This window comes from Argiope bruennichi, chromosome 4 (genome assembly GCF_947563725.1).
Source record: "Argiope bruennichi chromosome 4, qqArgBrue1.1, whole genome shotgun sequence".
Classification (NCBI taxonomy): domain Eukaryota; kingdom Metazoa; phylum Arthropoda; class Arachnida; order Araneae; family Araneidae; genus Argiope; species Argiope bruennichi.
The window spans coordinates 110,534,057-110,558,772 of record NC_079154.1 but is presented as its reverse complement, the minus strand read 5'-3'; positions in this window follow the sequence as shown (position 1 = coordinate 110,558,772).

Sequence of the window (24,716 nt, the reverse complement as noted above, 5' to 3'; positions counted from 1 at the left end):
CAATGGTCAAAATGATCTCTTCGATAAAAATAGGTACACTATATACATTTCTCCGAAACAAAAAAAGGAAAAAGATAAGATTTGCGATTATATGTCTTATAAATGTAAGTAAAAATTAATTAAAATATTCTCATAAAGTATTGCATTACTTTTTTTGAAGAAAATTAACTAAAAGTTTCTTCAGAGGGGTCAAACTGAGCTCTTGGTAAACCTAGTATTAAAGGAGTTAAATGTGACAGAATGATTTTACGTTTTTCTGCCACCGCTAATTGAATGACTGCTCAATAATTATTTTTTACATCATCATAAATTTAAAAAAAATATTGAACATTAATTTTATTTCTGCATAACTATTTCTCTAATTTTAATCAATATTTCTAATTTAATCTTAACGCAATACTTAATAATGCCTTTATTCTGTCGAAATATCAATGTCAATTGTCTTTTAAGCGATTTTGGAATTTTCAAATTTAGAGACTACCAATTTGTTATTGACATCGTTAAATGAATCATTGTTCAAAAGTCATTTTTTACATCATCATAAAATGCTTAAAAAAATTCAATGAACATTAATTTGATTTCTAATCAACTATTTCTCTCATTTTAAGCAATATTTCTAATTTAATATCAATGCAATACTTAATAATGCCTTTATTCTGTCGAAATATCAATAACAATTTTCTTTTAAGCGAGTTCGGAAAATTTCAAATTTAGAGACTACCAATTTGTTATTGACATCACTAAATGAACCATTGTTCGAAAATTATTTTTTTCATCATCATAAAATCTTTAAAAAAAATCATTGAACATTAATTTTATTACTACACAACTATTTCTCTCATTTTAATCAATATTTCTAATTTAATCTCAATGCAATACTTAATAATGCCTTTATTCTGTCAAAATATCAATACCAATTGTCTTTTCAGCGATTTCGGAATTTTCAAAATTAGGGACTACCAATTTGTTATTGACATCGTTAAATGAATCATTGTTCAAAAGTCATTTTTTACATCATCATAAAATGCTTAAAAAAATTCAATGAACATTAATTTGATTTCTAATCAACTATTTCTCTCATTTTAATCAATATTTCTAATTTAATATCAACGCAATACTTAATAATGCCTTTATTCTGTCGAAATGTCAATATAAATTGTCTTTTAAAGCAGTTTCAGAATTTTCAAACTTTGTGATTATCAATTTATTACGAGCAACAAATCTATAATTAAAGAATTTTAAGTGTTGTAGCATATTAAACAATATCTGTTGAGAGTAGTGCCTTTTTTGCTTGAAAATTCATCTTTATTTGAAAGAAAAACAAATAAAATCTATCATTTTTAAGTCGTGGAAATGTGGGAGTCGAGATAAAAGAAGATAAAATATTTAAAATTCTCAGGTTGGAGAGTTAAAATAAAAGTAATTTTTATTGTTCTCTGACTCACTATATCTTAATTTGAAGCTGCCAATAGGAACTAAACGCTATTCCCCAAATGTTTAAATATGCAGGCACGTTTTATTGAAGCTTTTTTTTCTTTATTTCATTTCCTCGTTATTTTAAATTCCAAACATTGCAATTTAAAAAATAGAATACGGTGTTCATTATAATAGCTTTCAAGAAGTTTTTCAATCAAGAATAATGGAACTGACATTGATATCATAAAAAATGCATAAGAGTTTAAGTTGTTTATGATAATTTAAACGTTTGTGGGAAAACTTTGACACTAATTAATTTTAAATTGCTCCATTTTCTATTTTGTACTAAAGAAAATAATAAAATTGTCAGATATTTCCTTCTCAACAGGTTTGTTTCAAATATCCCTAAAAAGTAATTACAAGTCGATTACTTATTCTTACAAACCGATAAAAGTTTTTTAAAAATGTAGAAATTCTATTTTATTCCTATAACCAAATATTTTATATTATCTGTGCATCAACAAATATCAGCTATGTATCCTAATTGTAACAACTGTTTTGAGAAATCAGGGGGAGTGGTCTATCAAAATTTTTTCAATTGATCTCCAATAAAAGCAGGTGTATAATAAATCTCATACTACCTGACGAATAATAGGTACATAAAACCTATGAGCATGCAATGACAGAGGATTAAACGCAAGGAATGAGGTTAATATGTATATTCCAGAATGCTGACTATGTAATTTGGAAGACTTTTTCTGATCGATTAGAGCAAAAATTTGATTCAAAATTCTATTCACGCATTTATACCAAATTTTATACACTTAAATCATTGAATTAAACAGCTGAACTGCAGTTGTTGTATTGAATTGGGCTTCAAATTTGATCCATATTTACTCATTAGATGTTTAATATGTGTATCAAATTCGATCTATCAATGCCTCTTCGTGTTGTAAGAACGGGATAGCCTGGTTAGTAGAGCGTTGGGATCGCGTCCCTTAGGTTGCGAGTTCGAACCCAGCCGGCCGAAGATTTCCCGCGTGTTTGGTGGCTGACGCGCGTATAAATCTGTCGTGGTCAGAAAGTCCTCCATGTCGAAAGTAATATCATTGGGGGTGCTGGATTAGGGGTGATCGTTCTCTGATTCAGGTCTAAATTGCGATCTGTGGATGCATGATGTGTGTGTACGTAAAAAGGCGATGTGATGTGTGTGTAGCTAAGTCGTTCTCTTGGCCTTAGATGGCGCTACTATAAAAACAAGAGACGCTCCCCACCGGCTTAAAGTCGCTGTCTTCGTAACAACGGGCTTGTCCATGGCAAGTGCCATAAGAAACAACAACTCTTCGTTTTCTTGTTATCTTGGTAATATGTATTTGGAGCAAGTCAATTTACTTCTGAACGAATTTCTATAAAAAAATTGACAATAATCTACGACTTATTTTGTTAAATCTATATGCAAAACTTCAGAGGTATACCTGACATCCGTTTTGGCGTAAATTTAAAAATGTGACATATAGGCGTACTCGGAAGAATACTGAGTCTGAGTTTGAATCGTGAGTTTGAATACTGCTTATTATTTACACAGATGGGTTGTATTCAAGGTCTTCCAGCATATAGTCATACATTTCTAAATAGGGAAGAGTATTAGCTACAAAATGTCTAATGAAAATATAATGTATATAAATAATTTCTACACCAAAACATAAATTCATACTGAACATTTGTTTAACCTTTCAAGAAAAACAGCTTTCTGGTTCATAAAAGAAAACAGCTACCAACTTTTATTTAACTATTAACATATTAAAAAAGAAAATAAAAATAAGTAAATAAGATTCCTGTATTGTAAATTTATGATGAGAAAAATCATGAAACTTCATTTTGAAAATAAAATTTTTGTGGAAAAACAGGAAAGTATTTTCCGCTTAATCAGACTGTTGAAAAATAAGGTTTTGAATTGTTTTTTGACTGACGGTAGTGTAATCTATTCCGGGGGGGGGGAGTATTGAGTCTCCATATTTGGATTATGAAGTATACAGCCGAAATTAACTGTTGAAATAAGTTGTGAATATGAAGACAAGTTTTAGTAGTCCAGTCTAACAGCTTCTATATCACCGCATATGGAATAAAAAATAAAAATTTACTGATACAAGATTTGTACTGTTTGTAAAGAAAGAACTAAGAGCTGAGCCAGCCATTTTAATTCATAACAAAAACTGTCGCTTTGATTTTCTTGTATTATTAATAATTAAGTAAAGTTGACCAAACATGGCGGACGTGATTTGCCTTGCGTTTCAGAATGCCTTCACCAGCATGGAATTCAGTTCGAAGTACGACCACGAAATGAAAACCCCTCCCGTTCAATATGTCAGCTTCTTAGTTCTTACATGTCAGGTTTCGCGTAATATCCGAAGGGTTCGCTGATTTCACTTCACTTGACTCGCTTAGGTGACGTCACGTATTTTCTCGTCCTTCGTCAATTATGTCTGTACCATAGGAATGCGGGAGGACGTCCTTTTCCCCATGAAGGTGTTTTCTTTTCTGATTTTTACGGCGTGCCTAACTCACAAAATGGGTCGTAAAGGTCTTCACATTGACCTTTAATTAGTCAAGATAAACAAAATCCCGAAATCAATCATGGGGCTGTTTTAGTTACTTACCTATTCTTTAAGATATAATGCGACTATCAATTTATTGGAAATGATAATTATTTAGTAAAAACTGTGTTTTTGTCGATTATTTGATATTTTAAATTCAAATAATTCCAGTAGTGGAGTGAAACCAATAAATCAGAAAAAAAATTTAAAAAAGTCGAGTATAATTTTAGTGTTTAGTAAAAGAAGGTGAATTTTGTTATAGATGTTGCTAAAAGAACTAATTTCATAACTGTTTAAAAGAACTAAATTCATAGTTTCAACAGTCTTTTCTAAATTTATTAAAAATCAATTAATTTTCACATTTGAAAACAATCGCAGTGCCTTTATTCCTGTTATCTGTATAAATGACTATAAAATTGGCGAACTTTTGTTCAATATGCCAAATAATTAAACAGTAGAAAATTTCATATTATTTATTTAGCATCGGGATATTTAATTTAACAGTGTCTCTGACAAGATGAGGGAGCAAGCCGGCATCCTGGCAGAAGGGTAGCGCATCTTCCCCGTGATCTGGGCTCCCCGGGTTCGAGTCTCGGTTTGGGCGTGGTTGCTTTTCTTGTTCTATCTGTGAGATGTGTGAATGTGCCCTCCTGTAAAAACAGGTTGTGCAAGCGAACGTGTGATGCATGAGTAGTGAAGCCGTACTCTTGGCCCAAGTTGGCTCTACAATAAAAACTAGAGGCGATCCCCTTTAGGCTTAAACCGGCTGTATTTGAACAGCGGGCTTACCCGTAGCAAGTGCCATAGGAAACAACAACATGAGTGAGCTACGTTTTTTACGGGAAAAAATGAAATTAAATAATTCACTGTCACATAATATCAGACAGGAACATGACCACAAAAGAGCAACCTCATTACTGAGGAGGGAAGAGATAACCTATTAACGCTACGGATAGTTGAAATCGAAAAAAGAAATGGTTAAAAAAAGAGGAAAGTATCTTCGAGGTTTCTCATTTAGGATCCGCATTTTGAGAAATGTTTCGGAGTTTGTTTCCCAAAAACCTAAACATAAAGACTATATGCCAATTTTCAAAAGAGTTTTAATAACCTATAACTAGCTAGTCCGACTCGTTCGAAGTTCTACCGAAAAAGTTGAATGACCGGACAGCCGCAACCGCAACACTAGTAGGAACTGTAGTTGAGTTCTAAGGGCCATTCCCAGCCCACGGTACAACCCTTCCCAAGGAAAGAAGTCCCGTCTCCAATGGCAGACAAACGACCTCCACCTTTTTCTGTAACCACCAGGGTGACGAGCACCAACCACCATACTCGAAGTTTCTCTTCCTAAATTACGAGGTGCCCCTCCCAATAGGAGAAGAGTTTTAATAAAGAAAAACTGCAGATATTATTAGTAATTTCAGCTATTATTAATTAAATTTTTATCAGTTTATCAACACTTTTATTGGATTATTTTCGATTGTGTATGAAAACTTACAAATAATAGGGAAACCTATGTATTTACTTCAGTGATTTCAAAAACTCTGTCTTTCTACTTGTGTTTCATAATTCCTCAAACGTTTAGGAACACTAATATTAAAAACACATATTTCCTCCAAAGCATATTAGACAAGACATGAATAACTATTCATTTATTGATTCATTATTAATTTATCAGTGATTTTTTTGTATATTCTTTTTTTCTTAACCTATAAATTTTCTTAACCTATTAGAAACAAAGTATTTAGTTAAAATAAAAATTATCACTTTAATTTCTTTATTCTTAAAAATAAATTGCTAAAGTTAGCAACTTATAGGTTAAGGTTAAGTTGTTTATTTATAGTGTTTATTTTTTAACCATACAAAGTTCTTTTAAAGTAGTTTCTTCCATTATAAGAGATTAAGCCTTATACAGTGTTGATTCTTAAAGTACAAAAACCAGAAACATGTTTCTAGCTTCAGAAGGTTCTAGAATGCGTTCTCTAGGTCCAAATAAAATTAAACTTGAACAACAAACAATTCAAATGACATACTTGACATTTATAAAAGAAAAGTTATCACAAAACTCGATAAATAGAGGACATTTTTAATATGCTTTAAAATGGCAAATGATATAAAAGAAGTAGCATTAAAACCGTCAATATGTCCCTCTTCATGATCAAAATGTGCTCTTATCGCAGAACCATATTTTTCTCAGATGATCGAAATTAGTCTGCCGGCATATCAAAAATACCACGCCGAATACCAAACTACGGCGCCAGATGCTTCCCTTTGACGGTAGGTAATGTTCTTTTGGAAACTGCTCAACCAATAGTCCCAGGGGCTGATCTTCGGTGAATGAAGCGACCATGCTATCGGAAATAGACGACGGATGATTACTCATTCATTTAAGGAATGTTGTCTTAGCATTAGCTTTATACGACAATTATATGGGAGGATGCGCTATCCTCATTAAAATGAAATCCTGAAAGCATATACGTAGTTGAAATACAAAATCTGCCCAGCGTATGATGGTAATGCTATGTTGGAGCTGGCTTGAATTTCACTTCAGTTATCATTCAATACAATCCAATGATAAAGATAGCCGTCAAACAATTACATACTGCCACTTCTTTTCAAGGTGAAAGTGTTGTTCTAGAATATCGTGAGGGTCTTCTGCTGATCAAATTCAGCAGTTGCCAGTGTTAACTTGCCATTTGAGGGAAAAGTAGGCTTCATCAGTCCTCTATGGCTTAGTGACGCTAACCACGATTCCAGCAAGGAATTGGAGTGCTAAGTTTTACGAGCCTCCAGCAATAGATTGGGAACTATTGCAGAATGACTTGGGATAAGAAAGCAAAATCCGTCAAATAATTCTTCGCATAGTGGAAAATGACATATCCAGTACACGGGAAACAACTGACCCTTTCACACTATCACGCAACACCTGACTCCTGTCTTCAATTACGGCGGTAGCCACATTTTCGACGCTTGAAGACAGGATTTGTTTTCTTTTTATATCTGGGAGACCGCCAAATTTTCCAGTTGTTTCAAATTTCTGTATAATATTGTACAGGACACATAGACCGCTCCGTAATCTCTTCATACGACCATTTCTTTGATAGCCGCAACAGAGTTCTGTTGGTTCTGGATGAACAATTTTGTCAGTAATTCTTTTTCTTGCAGTATAGACAGGATGTGTTTTATCTTGGTTATTTTGCCAAAGTCTATTGCTCACGCAGATTCCACATTCTTTCGATCCAGTGATTAATGCTGATATGCATGCGCTATAAGGAAATTGATGAAACGAAAGAAACGATATTACATTTTCAAAATAAGCAATAAATAAATAAATAATACTATTTTGTAGTATCGCCCTCTACCGGTGAATTTTCTTTCTAATTTTATATAAAACTTCGAGCACATCATTTGAAACATCTGTAGTCCAAAATTTAATTCATTTGAATCAATAAAACATATTTCAAAGACCTCTGGAGTGGCAAACTCATTTTTTTGCTAAGATTATATGTACATTGAAATATTTAAACAGTCAAAACTGAAATGTGGAGTTTGTTGAAACTTTTATAGAAATATTTTGGCAGAACTCGTAATTCTACACTGATACATCTCTGCATCCCAGTTTTGAAAATTCATTGTAACAGTTGTTTGAATCCTTTTAAAGAATGTAGATATTTTCTAGGTTGATGCCTTTCCAATTTCGGAAAGCGAAATCTTTTAGTTTCAGATTTTTTTTTCTTATTTTATTTTTCACGAGGGATGAAATACGGAATAATAAAGAGAATATGTTGCATTATAAGGGGAAAATATTTTCAATATTTGGTGGAAAATGTAAATATTCTTTTCGAATTCTTGTGCTTTGAAAATTGTTTTAAAGAATTATTCTGTTTCAGATCGATACTCAAGCTTTCTTTGAAAAAGGTACCGATCAAAACAATTTGAAAACTTAGTCGCCAGATATTAAAAATTAATATTTATTAATCTTTTAAAAGAAATTCTTTATTTATCTGAAATTAAACAAATATACATTTTAAGAATTAGTTGCCATGGGAAACATCGTTTGTTCCGCTCCCTACATTACTATCCAAATATGAAACCTTCTATTATAATGACTTGTTCAGAAAAATATTTTCTAAAAGGCGCCTTAGTAAACAATCTTAACTGAAAAGAAATGTATTTTTATTTCTTTTTAAATTATTTGCCAATAATTGAGGTAGCAAGTATTTAAATTATAGCAGTTTTTTTTCTCTTTCAAAAACATGCATCTTTCTCTTAAATATGATATGTTTTACCTTTAATTTTGCATATTACAATATAAGTTATCCATAAGTTTAATAAAAATGAATTTATTTATAAAATAAGTAATATAAGTAAAATAAGTAATTTATTTATAAAGAAAGTAATAAACATACCCCTTTAATATAAAACCAGATATTTCATATTGAATTTAATTCTTATCAAAAATACCATAAACAGCAAAATTTCGATTTAATAAATTAATTAAAGGTAAAAGTTCATTAAATCATAAAACGTGATCTGAATATTTAAAAAGATAGCAAAATTATACTTGAAATTCAATTTAAAAACTCCTGTTCTAATATAAAAAATATTTTATTAATTTATCATAAACATAAAGCCTGGTACTAATAATACCTTTAAGAAGGGATAAATCTGAAAAAAGCTTCCAATCGCCAACACTAGTTTTCAAGACTTTAAAGAGATAGCTCTAAAAGTGATGCTCTTCTGTTGTTGTTCTTACTAATTTTTCTTCTAAAATTTGCTATATTTTACCATTTCTAACATTTTTTTTATATGAAAAATACATGCATTATTAATTCGCGTATTTATATAGGTGTTTATCTTGTATTGTTTTATTTTTACCTGAAAATTTGTTGTATCATATGTTATTTCCATGAGCGTTAAGATACATGAGTTTAAAGCACATGTATCAAGACAATTATCGATTGAGAATTTTTGTTACAAGTAATAATTCGATTTTAGTTTCAAAAGTAATAAAAAAAACAACAGGAAAGTAAATATTATATATAAACATTTTTAAACATAAGTTTTGAGCAAAATAAATAAAAATAAGATGACTTCTATCAACTTGCAAAACTTTAAACTTAGTAGGGAAAGAAGGGATGCTAACAACAGAAATAATATATTAAATTCTCCAATAACTAAATATAGTCTCCATCAGAATATTTACTTTTATTTTCATGGTTCATGTTTCATTTGACGTATCAGAGTGATTTCCTAGAAGAAATATTTAAAAGGCATAATAAACAACCCAAATCATTCGCAGCATTTATTTTAACGCATTTGGCCATTCTTTCTGATATTCAGCTGGAATATATTGATGTTTAGGGTTCCAAAATACGCATTTTTCAGGGAAATTTTGACTTCTGTATTTCCCCGTGAAGAATTTTATGCCTGCACTTCTTTCGTTATGGTTCCATGGTTCTTCTTACGAAAGCCAGGAAAAAAGTTGCCGAGACTGAAGTGAACGGAAACGTTGCCACATTTCCTGGACAAATAACGCAAAAAATCGGCGACACTATCGGTAAAAATTGTGTCTTGGGATGTCTCACGCAAGATACGAAAACCGTTTCACCCCATTTATTTCACCACTGCAGAAAGAAGAACATAAAGCAAAAAAAGTTCAGATAGCAATCGTTGAAACATTTCGAAAGAATTTGCATTTTTTATGGCAACGTTTTTTATCGTTTGGGTGCGCAGAGATGATTTATCTTAAGCTTTTATTGCTATTGAAGAGTAATGTCTTTTCTTATTCCTTCTTTTTTTCTTCTCTTCACTTGTTTTGCTACTGAAGCTTGAACCATTCTTTTGATTTCTTTCCCATATTTTTTGTCTTTCACTCCATATCCATGTGCATATTTGAAATGTTTTATTTTGAAACGGAAATGCCAGTTGCAATGTTTTGTAACTATTTTTACTGGCATGGTAAAAATAGTTCTGGGTTTACTTTCATGAAGTAAAAAAAAGAACTGTTCGAAATGAAACTGGGTTGTGTTTTATTGTTTTTGCTTACCGGATGTATTCTTAAAAATAAGATTTTATGAATGTGGAACGAAACTTTTTATTCACTAAATGGGTTGAACATTTTCTTTACTTCCTTGTAAATTATTTTCTTGAAAAAAATTAATAAATATGTTAAGTTAATTAATTAGAAAAACCAAATTTTAGATATGAAGGCATTCTCATGCAAATCATTAATAGTCTTTGCAGGAAAATATTACATTAAAATTATTTCACTTTGAAATTTCTAAATCTCTATATATATATATAACGCTCACGTACTTGGTACAGAAATCTTATTACTAATTGTCGAATGGCAACAGTCAAATATAAACAAAACATCATATGAATCTCAGAGTGTTCATTCACAGAGTGTTTTTGCAGCTGTACTGAAGCAAATGCTTCTCTTAGCTAATTAATGGAGCTGCAAAATATTATTAGCTGTGTTATGGAAATAGCATAACCACCAAAGACATTCAATAACAGGAAATAAAATATAAAAGAAATCAAAAAATAGGCTGACAATAAAAGGTTCAATCAAGTGCAAAAATAGACTTAACTATTTTCAAACAAGCAATCATGGTAAGACTTAGGATTATTTCTCGCCAAACATGCCAAAATCGTGTCAGTCATCAAAAACTGTCTAAAATTCTGCGATCCCAGGTATATACCAGAAACGCCAACAAACAGTTTTTTAAATTGCAATAAAAATTGTCATGATTTTATGTGGCAAGAAATCGTTGCAAATTGTTTCAATTTTGGCACCCGTATGTTAATCTTAAGTCTAACGTAATCGTTATGACTTGCCTACGGAAGATGTAAGTATCAATACTTACATCTTTGAAAACAGTTATTTTGTTAAAAAAAATTACTTTTTGTATCATCTTAAGCTTAAAAATTTATCTTCTTAATTACATAAATTTTATTTTCGTACAATTTTTCATTTAACTTTAAAAATATTTTTAATTCAATTTGATACACTGTCTCAAACAATGCTTTTAAATGCTATGATGGAATTCAAACTCCCCACCGAAACATTCCAGAATGTATTTTTACCAATCATTAAATCAGTTGTAGGATTTTCACTTTCGCTTTTATTTCGTGATATATAAGCTTTTTAATTTGCAGTAAACAACTTCAATTGAATTCATGTGTTAAGTCGTATCAGATTACAAAGTGAAATGGGGTTTATTAATGAAATGCATTACATATTAATAATTAACAGTCTAAAAACTCAATCTTGACGAACAAACTGGTCGCCAAAGGTGACTAGTATTCTTTTAAAACAAGTATCTGTAATAAACGAGATTTTGAAAACAAGAGATATTTTAGGTAGCATTGAGTAGAATGGCCCTTTACAACGCTGGAATATCCGATTCGAATTTTCTTGTGGTTGACGAAATTTATATCTTCTGATTAACAATAAATCTAAGTATCACACATATTCGACAAGTCCAAATAGGGTTGATATTTATTTAACGAGATAACATTTTTTTTTCTTGCTTCCTTTTTACTTCTCCTGCAGGTAGCGATATTTGTATCCTCTGATTAACTATAAATATAGATATAACATAGCTGTGACAAAAATAAACAGTTACGGATGAAAACAGAATTATTTATTGGGTGGTCAGAAGGCACTTTTGTCTAGCTTTCTTTCTGTTTGTCAGGTGGTTGCAAAATTTATATCCTCTGATTAACAATAAATCTAGATACCATATGTAATGTGACACAAACAGACAAGTCCGAATGGGTACAGAACTATTTATTGGATGATTAGAAAGAAGCAGGCTCTCGGGAAGATGAAGCCTTAAAGCTAGCTGTAAAAGTATCTGCAACAGTTGTACATAAACTAAAATATTGTACTATTACGAATATGCAACGATTTTTTTTTTACTTTGCAATGTGATGTTTTAATTATGTATTTGATTCGTGGTAAAAAAAATGATTGAATAACAAATATTTTATAAAATGAAAGAATATTCAACTTTCTGGAGAATTTTAAACAGCAGTGCCAAGACATTAATAAATATTCGCAAATAATGATAAATATAAATTAGCGAAGAAGCAAAATGTAAATAACATTGCCTCGAAAATACTTTTTCTCTCATTGCTTAAAATATTAAAAAATCACTTTGAAGTGTCAGACAGAGAATTAGAAATCATACTTAATTCAATCAAATATGATCTTCGTGCCAATCTTCTTTCAATTTTATTAATCCGGATAAAAACAACTGCGAAATAGGGGCAGGGATAACTTAGTTGGTTGGGCGTTGGATTCGCGTCCCTTGGGTTACGAGTTCGAATCTCACCAACCGAAGACTCTCCGTGTGAGTGGTGGCTGGCACACGTATAAATCTGTCGTGGAAACAAAACCCTCCGGGTCGAGAGTAATACCATTGGGGATACTGGATCAGAGGTGATCATTCTCTGATCCAGGTCTAAACTGCGATCTGTGAATGAAACGAATGAATGAAGTTCGCCCCTTAAAAAGGGTTGTGACGTGTGTGTAGCTAAGTCGTACTCTTGGCCCTACATGACTCTGCAGAAAAAACTGGAGACGCGTCCTTGGCTTAAAATCACTGACTTCTAAAGTGAGTGGGCTTATCTATGACAAGTGCCATTAGAAACATCAACAAAACAAATGCATTTTTTGTATGAAATATACTAGTGATGACCTTTATTTAGATACATTCAGTGAGCCAAATGTCCGTAAATGAGGATAAGATGTTACTGTATGAGTAGTAGATTCTCAATTCTCGTAACAGTATAATAATGGTGTTATAGTTGGATGATGAACGGCATCTACTATTGAAGATATGTGAATATCATTCTTGCCAGGGGATATATTGTACAAGATTTCAGTTTCTATATTTATTATCTGTAGCCTACTGTAGGATATAAATGATAACCATTCTCGTGGTGGTAGTCTACTAAATTTCTAATTGAAAATTGATCTTGTCATTGAAATAATTAGATGATTCCTCATCGATATCCATACAGAATTGCTTTTAATTAAGAATTAAATGATTTTTTTATATTTAACTAATTAACTTCTCTTGATCACATCTTGAGCATTTAATACATCTGTATAAAATTTATAATTTAATTTAAAAATTTAAGTTAACTCATAATATTTATTATAAGATGATTTTTATCTTTAGGAGATTTATAATTGAATTTAAAATAATAAGTTAATTAAGTTAATTCATAGAGATATATTATGAGAAGATTTTAAAAACATAATTTTATACATACACATAGAATACATATAAAATATGTGTTGTATTAAATAAATACATTCATGTTGTTACGAATCTGTAATGCTGCTTCCCAGCATAGTTGGTTCCACCATCGGAAAGAATGTTTTACAGTCATCGATATTGGACGGAGTCCGGTGTCGCGTCGGAGGGTCCCGGAGCTTGGCGACAAACTTAGCTACCATTTGGCGACTTTACGACGAATTTGGCGACTTTAGCGTAAAAATAGATTATACCCGAAACATCTAGAATTTTCCCGATCCGTCAGTAGGAACGGAGTTACGCTTCGAACGTTCCTGATTGGTTGAGAAGCTTCTAGCCCCGCCTCCTGAGACCTATAAATGGAAGCACCCGCAGATGCCGAGTGGGGTGAATTGAGGAGAAGTCGGAAGCGACAGAGCAGAGTAGAGTGAACCAGAGTCGTAGTGGTGAATTGGAGTCTTGGACCAGTGGAGTCGAAGAGTAGTCGAAAACGACGGTGAAGAACTCGTCTTCCAGGGACTAGCGGAGCAGCGACGGAGTAGAGCTGCTGTTGTATGCTGCACGTCTCGGCTGAAGATAATCGTCTTCTGTGCTGTAAATAGTTGTCGTCTTTGTGCTGTCCTGTGTGTCTTCGTGTAAATAAACGTCGTTGTTTCATTTTCCACTGCCGCCTGCTGATTGAGTGTTCTCCACACCATATAACTCCCACCATCCAAACGAACCCCGGAAATTCCGTAACAATATTAAATAAATAACTAATTATTATATCGCTGCACCTTTGGTGAATAAATATATTGTTGGAAGTGAAATAACTGTGGTGGAAAGAAAAACTATAATAAATAGCAGGTGCAATGCAGGCTCTGACAGGTGACTGGTAAACAATACCTACGCAGATGAACAAATCTGATCTTAATATAGCAGTTTTAAGCAATCGCTAATGTTATCTCACGAAAAAATTCAAAACTAATATTTAGGGATATTTCAAAGAAAAGAATAAACTTTCTTTCTCTCCTTCTTTTTCCTTCTCCAGAAATCGATGAAAGATAAACGATTTTATCTATAAAAAGGTAAATAAAAAAAAAGGAAGCAAACATTACAGCAAGGTTCTTCTCTTAAGTCAACCCCGCAAAAGTCGACCATAAAAGATCGCTTAAAGTTAAACATTTGTAGAAGAGTTTTAGCGTATTTGTGGCAAAGAATTCATGCTAGAATTTACCGCGGGGTATTAAACATCCATTTTATTGAATAGCTTTGGACTTCATTCTTCTGACGTCATTCCTTTCTTTCAGAAACTATTCTTGATTTCTGGTATTGTACGTTTTGCCGTATCGTACTCGTGGTTTAAATGCCTATCGTCGTTGCGGATATATTTATAATGCTCCAATTTATTATAATATTTGTAATCTTCATATTACATATAAATTTTTGTATTTAACATACATGATGAAATATCATTCTAGACGCTTTACAGAGAAGAGTTTGAGCCTATATCTATCAAATTCTACACATAATTACTTCCAAGTTAAAAAAAATTAATATGCACTATCTAAGAACTTTCCAAATTTTTAATTTTTAATAAAATTTTTGTCATAAATTTTAACATTTTTTCTTCAATAATTTAAAAACATATTGTTGCACAAAAAAAAAAATCATGCCAATATAAAATTTTAAAAGTGAGATTTTCAATGACAGGAAATTTCTTTAAAGTGCATCTTTTTCTCTAAGCTTCATAAAATATAAAAAAATATTGTTAGTACATTTTACAGCAATGGTTTTCATTGTTCCAATTATTGGATTTATACTCAACCGCATTGTGACGATATTAAATGCAATTTCTGTGTGCATGTGTTCGTTGTCACAATTAAAAATAAGTTTCACAAAACTATATAACAAAAGAAAAATACAAAAGTCAAATTTAAAATATATATATACCATGCTGTCATGTTATGATATAGTAGATATGCGATCCTCCAATTTTTTTGTTATAAGCATTCATTTTTTCAGATACGTTTATTAACCCAAATTACTTCTGTTGAATTTCTATTTACAATGTAGATAGCATTGCTTTTGTTGTCTAGTTTTTTATTAAAACGTGTGTGATACAATATAGCAATTCTAAGAGAGAAAGAGAAACAGTTGACTCAACAAAATAGTTAACCCAGAATGCATAGCAAACGTATTAAACATCTAAGTTATCATTTTTAATGATTTTTTTCATGTGATGATTTTCAGCTCGAAATTCATAAATAAGATTAACCAATGTCAAAATGTATAATGTTCTAGACGCTTTACAGACAAGAGTTTGTGCCTATATAAGTATATAATAATAAGTTCTAGTTCTATATATAATAATAAGTTCTAATAACTGTAATCATATGTAATTAATATTAAATATAACAAAGACTATGTTGAATTCTGTACCCATTTTCATTCAAAATTTCTTTACTGTTTCTGAAAGAACGGAACCTTGTCTCTCTTCCCTTTTTCTACACGTTATTATTCAAAATTAATGATCTCTCTTTTTTTTTAATCTTTGCTTTCCTGTAAATGCAGTGGAAGTAAAGGATCGTGATTAATGAGATAAAGATATGTACTAGCGATGCATATCAGAAAAATTACAAAACTGTGCCGCTCAGGCGTGCGTTAGGTACAAAATAAATATAAAAATACATTGTTGTTGTAGCGAAAATTAAAAATTATGTCCATATTTGTTTTAAGATAAATTGAACTTTAGAGCATTAATCAAATTACACAATTTCAGGGATCTAAACAATGGCTCAGTTTTGGGCCAATGATATTCAATTTCCAAGTCCTGGTGCGGCATTTAAAAGCTTAAAATAATCTGGAAAATGGGCACGATTATTTTTATTCATCATTTTACAGTAATTTATAGTTTGTTATTTCTGATGAGCAAACTTTGGTATGATTGCTGTCTAAAAATTAATAATCTGACGTACGAAACATATCGAAATTACTATAATATGCACGGGATATGCTGATTTAACTGAAAAAAAAGGGTAATTACTTTTTTTTGCAGCAAAAATTTCTGCAATAAGAAATTCTGATTAGTAATATATTTTGTATCGATATATTATCACTTTAAAGACGATATTATTAGAATAAGCATTACTCTGCATGGTTATTCCATAATATATATAAGAATATTACTGAAAAGTACAAATCCCTTTTGTTGAATTGTTATTAATGAATCATTCTGAACTTCTATAATTTTGTTATGGTAATATTACGAAATATTATCCTCTCCATTACATAGATAATTTCAGTCTTTTATATTTATGATTTAATTTTTAAGATAATATGAGTTTTCAAAAATTCTTTTTTATAAACGTTTCCTTGAATTCAATAAAATTGATGAATTTTAAACGTTAAAATGTACTGGGTGATTCAAATTAAATTAGTCTTGTTCAACAAATAAAATATCTAATATATAAAATTCTCGTGTCACAGTTTTCGTTGCCATACTCCTCCGTAACGGCTTGACCGATTTTGATGAAATTTTTTGTGCTTATCCGGTATCTATGAGAATCGGCCAACATCTATTTTTCATCCCCCTAAATGTTAGGGGTAGTCCATTATTAATTAAAAACTAACTTTCCCGCCAAAAAAATCTTTCATTTTTCCCAACGCCAACTTTTCCGCCAAAAAAATCTTCCATTTTCCCCATCGCCAAATAAGTAAGGCATCAGTTGTTTTTTTCTCCCAACAGTAATTAGGCTAGGGTTAACATTTTTCGACGGATTATTTCAAACGATTCTGTTTATTTTCTTAATGTTTTATGCATTTAAAATTAAACATTGTTAATTAATCCATGTTTCACATTCATTCTGAAGTACTTTTGAATTAAAATAACACAGAATAAAGGAAATTAAAAATGTCTAATCTGCATAGCGTTACCCCAACTGGCGTAGAAAAATTTACGCATTTGCGTTGACGTAACTGGCGAAGAAAATCCACGCATGCGCATTGTTCTGATTGTTGGCATGACAACCAACGGACGATTTAAATTATTTTTAGGTTAGTTGCATGCTTTTGTAAGTAAAATGTATTTATGTTAGTTATATATTTTTGTATATGCTTATAGTTTTAAGTACATCGTTTTTTAAGTAGATTTTTTTAAACCTGTTTTCGACCGATTATTTTAAACGATTCATTTTATTTTCTTAGTGTTTGATGCATTTAAAATGAAACATTGTTAATGAATCGATCTGTTCATGATGAATCTGAGAAATTTTTGTTGACAAATTCTTGAGATATTACATAAATTAAGAAAGATATTCTTTAGTGACCATAAAGTTTAAACGCGCAGTGACTCTATTATCAGTAATCATATTATTAAAAAAAATGCTTTGTTTCAGTAAAAAATATTATATTAATTGCAGATTAATCATTTACACTGTAATTTAAAGCATAATTTCTACGAGGGGTAACAGAAAATTAGAGAGATATATATCACGCAATAACTGAAGGCCTTTATAATATTATGAGTGAATTATATGACTATCAAAATTTGAAGTTTTAAAATATTTTGCTGAAGAATCTATTAAAGTTGGAATTGCGTAAAATGTTTAATGGTACGACCGAAGTTTTATCCCCTGCTTGGCGAAATTTTTAAAAATCGCAAACAACGGCCTTGCGAAATGTTCAAAAGCAAAGAAGCAGATGTTCAATTATAGTGCATAATAAAGATTGCCAGCTTTGGTGCGTTATCGCAACTTGGCGAAGAAGGGGGTTAAACTCCAGTTAAACCTATTTAATTATTAAAATTTAAACGAACATTAAGATTGGCGAACCGGCTGGTCGCCAAAGGCGGCTAGTATATATATAAATTTAACATAGTTATACTCAATTCGTTTTGCTTAACGCCAAACTTCTGAAGATTATTTAAAGGTTCGGTTCAAATTTTAGCGATTGCCAGGCAAGTTTCAACCAAAGGAAGGAAGGAATTAATTCAGAGTTTTAAATAAAATTGATGAAATTTTTTTCTAAAAGATAAATAATTTCAGAAGCTGTTAGTTTTCATCGGTTATTTAAAATAAAAGTCTCTATACTCTTTTTGTTATTTACCGCTTATTTCAAACAATTCGTTTTAAAAGAAAAATAGAGTCTTTAATATAAGAGAGAAAGATGAGCACAAACACATCGAATATTCATTTTTTTTCAAGGTAACTCTCCGATTTGATCTTTAAATAAGCCAGTGAAGATAAAGTCGATGCCAAGTATGCATACATCTACAATCAAACTTATTCGATGTTTGGTTTAAGAAGATTTTCAAAGTTAATTACTGACTTGATACTATGCATATTTCATGAACAATTTTAAGATTCCACATTTAAATCCAGATGACATATTTATAATATTTTGGAACTAATTTGAATCATTTCTCAAGATAAATATCTCAGAGAAACAAATCATTTGCAGAAATTATATTCTGTTTCTTTTTCTGATTTGTTATGCTTAATGACAAATCAAGCAAAATATTGCATTTTTTTTTCGTGTAATAAGCAACAAATATTTCAAAATAAAATATGAATAGATCCTCTGAAAAGATAAAGAGCAAAAATAAAGGAAAGAAAAAAATATGAAAACATTTGAAATAACAACTAAAGATTCTGGGAAATATATGTTCCAATTTTCTTAGCATTCTGATTTGCATAGAATCGAGAAACCTTTTCATCAATTATTAACTCGAATAAAAATAAAGAACTCGGGATTTAGAAATAAGTTAATCTTTTATCATAATGAATCATCGATTGTGGGATTCAAACAATCATTCTTAATATTAAAATCAATGGGGATCTGTTGACCAAAGCGAAACAAACATATTAATCAAATTTAGAAATCGTACTGATAATGGCGAATTTAACAGTTTTCCTGATCACAACGATAAATTACTCCAGGAAGAATGTGAGATCCATTGCGGTTTGAGATACATGCAGCTTTGAAATGTATTCACTATTTAAAAGGAAGTGGAAGATCTTACTTACACAACGTTGTCTTCTCTTTATTTACTGATGGAATGATAATTTCACCAGTTTCAAGGATGATATTGTATAATTTATCGATCATCTTTTCCACAAGGAGAAATTTAGACCATTATCTAGATTCTTATTTTACTACGCTATCGGACTATTTTAATATTGTAACATAAAACAGATGTAAAAAAAATATATTTAAAAAATAAAAATAAAAAATTAATTATTAGTATTGCTTATTGTTGGTGAATTCAGGTTGCATTTGTTATATATTTTTATTTAGTTCATTTTACGTATGTAACAATGGAATTTTTGAATGGACATTCCACTCATTTCATAATGTTATACATTTTTTTCACTTTTATATTCTTTATTTGATTTTTTTAATTAATTTGATATTCTGGTTAGTTCAGATAACCGATTAATTTAATTGAGTTTTCTTTCTAAATACGTAGTAGAATTTAATCGCGATTTAAAAAAAAATTGATTTGAGGATAAAATTTTTAATACATTTTAAAGAGCAAATATAACAAAATAAAATATCTACTTTTTAGAGAAATATTAAAAGTGTAATTAAATATATTTAACTTTTATTAAAATAGCCTTACCTTTCAAGATGGTACAGATATCTCCTAATAACGTGTTGAACCTCCATGGCATGCTTTCAATAAGTCGTTGCAATCTTATGCTGAAATGTTGAGCCATGCTGACTCTACAGAGCCCATATTTTCGAAAGTGTTGCATGTGTAGCATCCTGCGCACGAACTAACTTCTCGATTTTATTCCATAAATCTCTATCAGATTCCTGTCTGGCGATATATATGTCCAAATCATTCCCTGAAAAGTTCCAGAATGCTCTTTAAACCAATCTCGAACTATTGTAGCCCAGTGAGAAGGCACATTATCATCCATCAAAATCCCTTCGTAATTTAAATACATGAAGTCCATGAATGGCTGCAAATGATTTCCAGTTAGCTGAACATAACCATTTACAGTTAATAACTGGTTCAGTTGGATCCGAGGATCCAGTCCATTCCACTTGAAAACAGCCAACGCCATTACGGAGCCACCACCAGCTCGCACAGTGCTTTGTTGACAACTTAGGTCCCTGACTTCGATGTGACCATATTCGAACCCTGCCATTAGCTGTTAGTAACTGAAATCGTTATATTTCGATCCTATCTCAAACATATTCCTTTACGGTTTATATCCAATTTTATTTTCTTTACATGAACACTATTTACATTTTATATTGGAGTCATTGGCAAAGATTTCTGGTCTTAACCTAGATAATTCTATTTTCGAAATCCGATTCTGTCAAAGACATATGTGTAAGACTAATCACATCTCCGGCGTCCTAGCATAGGGGTAGAGCGTCTTCCCCGTGATCTGGGCGTCCCGATTCGGGCATGGTTGTTCTTCGTTTGTGTTCTATCTGTGAGGTGTGTGAATGTGCCCCCTGTAAAAAGGGGTTGTGCAAGCGAATGAATGATGCGTGAGTAGTCAAGTCGTACTCTTGGCCCTAGTTGACTCTACGATAAAAACAAGAAGCGCTCCCCATTAGGCTTAAATCGGCTGTCTTCGAACAGCGGGCTTGTCCTTGGCAAGTGCCATAAGAAACAATAACAACAACTGGTCACATTAAATCTAAAATTAAGATCAAATGCTTTAGGTGTAGGCTGCTCACGAACGAGTTGAAGTTGAGATTCCACTTAAAAGTTTCCTCGTTATCTGAACACTTTTCAACATTACAGCCTTAATTTAAAACATAGTCATTGCGTTCTTCAAAGAGAAACTTCTCTAAATTGAATTATATACTAATCAATATTAATCTTAAAACTGAATACCCATCTTCAAACTTGAAATTTTGGATTGAGTTTGAGTGAAATTTTTGATTGAATAAAGTTGAGTTTTGATTGAGTTTGGTTGAATGCACATGCATCATCGAATATTTTGTAATGCTTCAAACAATAAATATGAATACAATAAATTAAAATTTTGATACAAATAAATAAGGACAAATTTACTAAACATGAAAATAAGAAAAATATTTAAGGTGCTATGAATAAAATTACATTGAAACTAATCATTGATTTTAAAAAAAAATACATTATTTAGTACATTTTTCTCTCTCATTCGTATCTGAATTTTTTCTTTTCATGGACAATATTTTCATTTTGATACGAAGGATCATGGTAACCTGAAATTATGATTTCAGCTTCGGTACTACAATTCGATTTCATTAGAAATGTTATATGGGCCTTATGTTAGGAATGGTATCTCAAATGCCGTTCTTCAAATATTGCTCAAACCTCAGCTTTACTACACACTGATTATTACGCCTAGTAATATTGAATAATTTATTTTTAGAATCTAATTTTTTCATTAAACCGGCCTGATCGATTATTCGACCCTGTTTCAAACAAGTAATCTAAAAACTACATTTTACAAATTTGTTAAAAATAATAATTGGAAAATATTTTATGAATGAAAACAAGATATTTCTAATATTAAGAAATTATTTAATGCAATTAATTTAAACGCTAATTACTTAAGTATGATAAGTGATCTTTAAATATAAAAAACAAAGAAAAGGTTTATCTATGAAAGATGAACTCTTCTTCGAGACACAAAGTAAGTTTCTTAATTCGAATAATTGATTGAATTCAACTACTAACTTTTCAACTTTGACTATTAGTATTGCTTTCTATAATCAATATTCCGATTTATAGATTTATTTGAATCAAATAACAGCACAACATTAAAAGTTCTGGAAATAACGAACTGATAAGAAAAAAATAAGAGACAGAAACACGCGCAATACTGTCGCAGTGGAACATAGATCTGGCATTCTCCCAGAAACAGGAAAAAGGCAAAGCGGGAAAAGAGCAAAACAAATGAAAATGCAGTCTGCAGGAGTGCAGTTGTCCGATGCTGGCAGACAGGAATGTGTAACAGATGGTTTGCGGAATTTGTTTCTATGCATATGTATTGGCATTTTACCTTGATCCCTTGTGATGAAGAACTGAAGCATGAGTGGAGATTTTGACACTTTTCTGTTTCCAGAGAAGACAGAGAATCACAGCTGAATATGCCAATGGCTGGAGAAATTTCGGAAAGAAATAATTAGTTCATTACATTTCTTAACTTTTCCAATACCACGGATTAATATATAGTTGGAAAACCTTAATGTTTCATTCTAGTAGAAGGATAGGCTTACTTTAGTGAAAATCTTTAATGGATATGCGAAGGTGAAAATTAAATTATCTCTTTTATCGGAGTAGATATGAAATCTGGATGGTATGAGTCTAGAAATATGATAAAAAGAATCTCATACTTTATAAGAAATTAATAATAAGAAAAAAATAGATGTATAATCCGTAGTATCAGCTTATTAAATCATCGGAGCATAATGATTCATTCTTAATCAACTGGCATATTAATCATGAATTGCAAATGATGAATAGATATAATAAAACGTAAAACTGTCAGAAATAGTCAGATTCAGAATATATTCCATTAAAACATATAAGGTAAACCATAACATATTTATGATATTAAGCGATGTACAATGTAGCTAATCTGCCGGATTTTAATTGTTTGATAATTCAAATTTCATTAAGACTTCATTCTACCTTTTAATACACTTAAGCTCTTATTTATAAGTTATCTGGTAGGTTTATAAAGCTTCATGTTTATATGACATGTGGGGAAAAATGAATATTTCTTACTGGTAAGAAATATTCACTACAGTAAAATGCATGTTTTAAAATTTGGCAGTTTGAGATAGGTAGTTGTGTGTTTCAATAATGATATGTAATTATGTTTTTAATGATGGTATGTAATTACTAATAATATTTTCTGAAATATTTTAATACAGATTTGAAAAAAAATGTTTTAATGTAGATATGAAAAAATATTTTAATATGTGGTTCATTTCTTTGCTTTTTGTGTAATCCCCCCAGCCACATATTCGGAAAAGCTTATCTTGGAGATTTCATTTTTAAAAAATTGTAAAATAAAGTAATTGTATTTTTAATGTTACTATTTATAAATAATAACAATGCCAGTAATTGAAGATTTTATGTTTTCAAGAAGTTTCAATCCACATCAGTATTGGTAAAATTTGGTTCTTAAGCCCAAAAATGTATTCCTGTAATGACATAAAGACGTGTAATTTCATTCTAATAAGCATACATTTCAGCCTTTTTGTACAAAAAATTATGCATTCACGAAATATTCAATAATTATCAATACTTTCTAAAATTATTTTAAGTGAAAAAAGTTGTTGTCTTCTAAATGTGCCGCATTGTCCCTTATAAGAAAGCTTAGAAATATTTTCTAAAATTACAAAACTCAATAATAAAGGATTTTGATAAATCATTCAGCTTACAACAGCAGTTTCTTAGAATATTTTATTTCTACAATTCTCAGATGAGAATCAACGTTTTTTTTAGTGATGAAAATCAAAAGGTATTCTTTTCTAAGATTAACTTATTACTTGCCGACATTTCCATTTGCTGCCTTGCTTGAAAATAAAATTAAAAAAAAAAAAACATATAAAAACTATAAAAAATTGTGATTTATTATCCCTTAAAGAAATGCTTGCGTTAAAATATTTTTGAAAAACAACTTAACGAGAATCTTTTGGGAATTTAAGGAAAGAATTTCATAAACAATAATTTATTCTTACAAGAAATAATTATTTCTTTAAACTTTATCGTTTGACATTTTTTTCGGTTTACGCTTGTTTTTCATATTTCATTTGGTTTTGTGAGTTGAATGTATATTTGCTGGCAAGTTGATGAAAACAAATTTATAAAAGAAAACAACTATGAGGGATAAATAACTTCGTTATAGAAGAAATCTCTGAAGATTAGAGAACCCAATATCATGTTATTATGTTAAATCATAGAGAAATATGCGAAAAGTTTTATGCGTAGAAATTATGCTTAAAAAACAAAGGATATTTTATATTTAAAATTCTTGTATTCTAATATAGGAAATATTTACGACTTTGTTTTGTAGTAATAAATTAAAAATTCCTTTTCTTAAAATATGATAATTCTAACTGTGCCCTACTTTTTCTTATAGAATTTTCTTACATTTAATATATTCTCATTATACTCTAAGTGAGATAAATCAAATTAGGTTGTAAAATAAATTCAAAAATAAAAAATAGGTGGATATAAAATAAAAATATTTAACCAGAAGTTACATTTGATATTGATTTAATTGGAGAAATGTGAGAAGAAAAATTTTGATTTTCAAATGGAAAATAAAACAGTTAAGATTGATACGTTTCTTTAACTTTTTGAAATTGGAAACGTGACGGAAAATTTGATAATTTGATGCAGTTTATTTTGAGGACGTTTACTCTAATAGTCTACTTTGCAATCTATTTAAAGGACGTCTATTCTAATAGTCTACTCACCAATCTA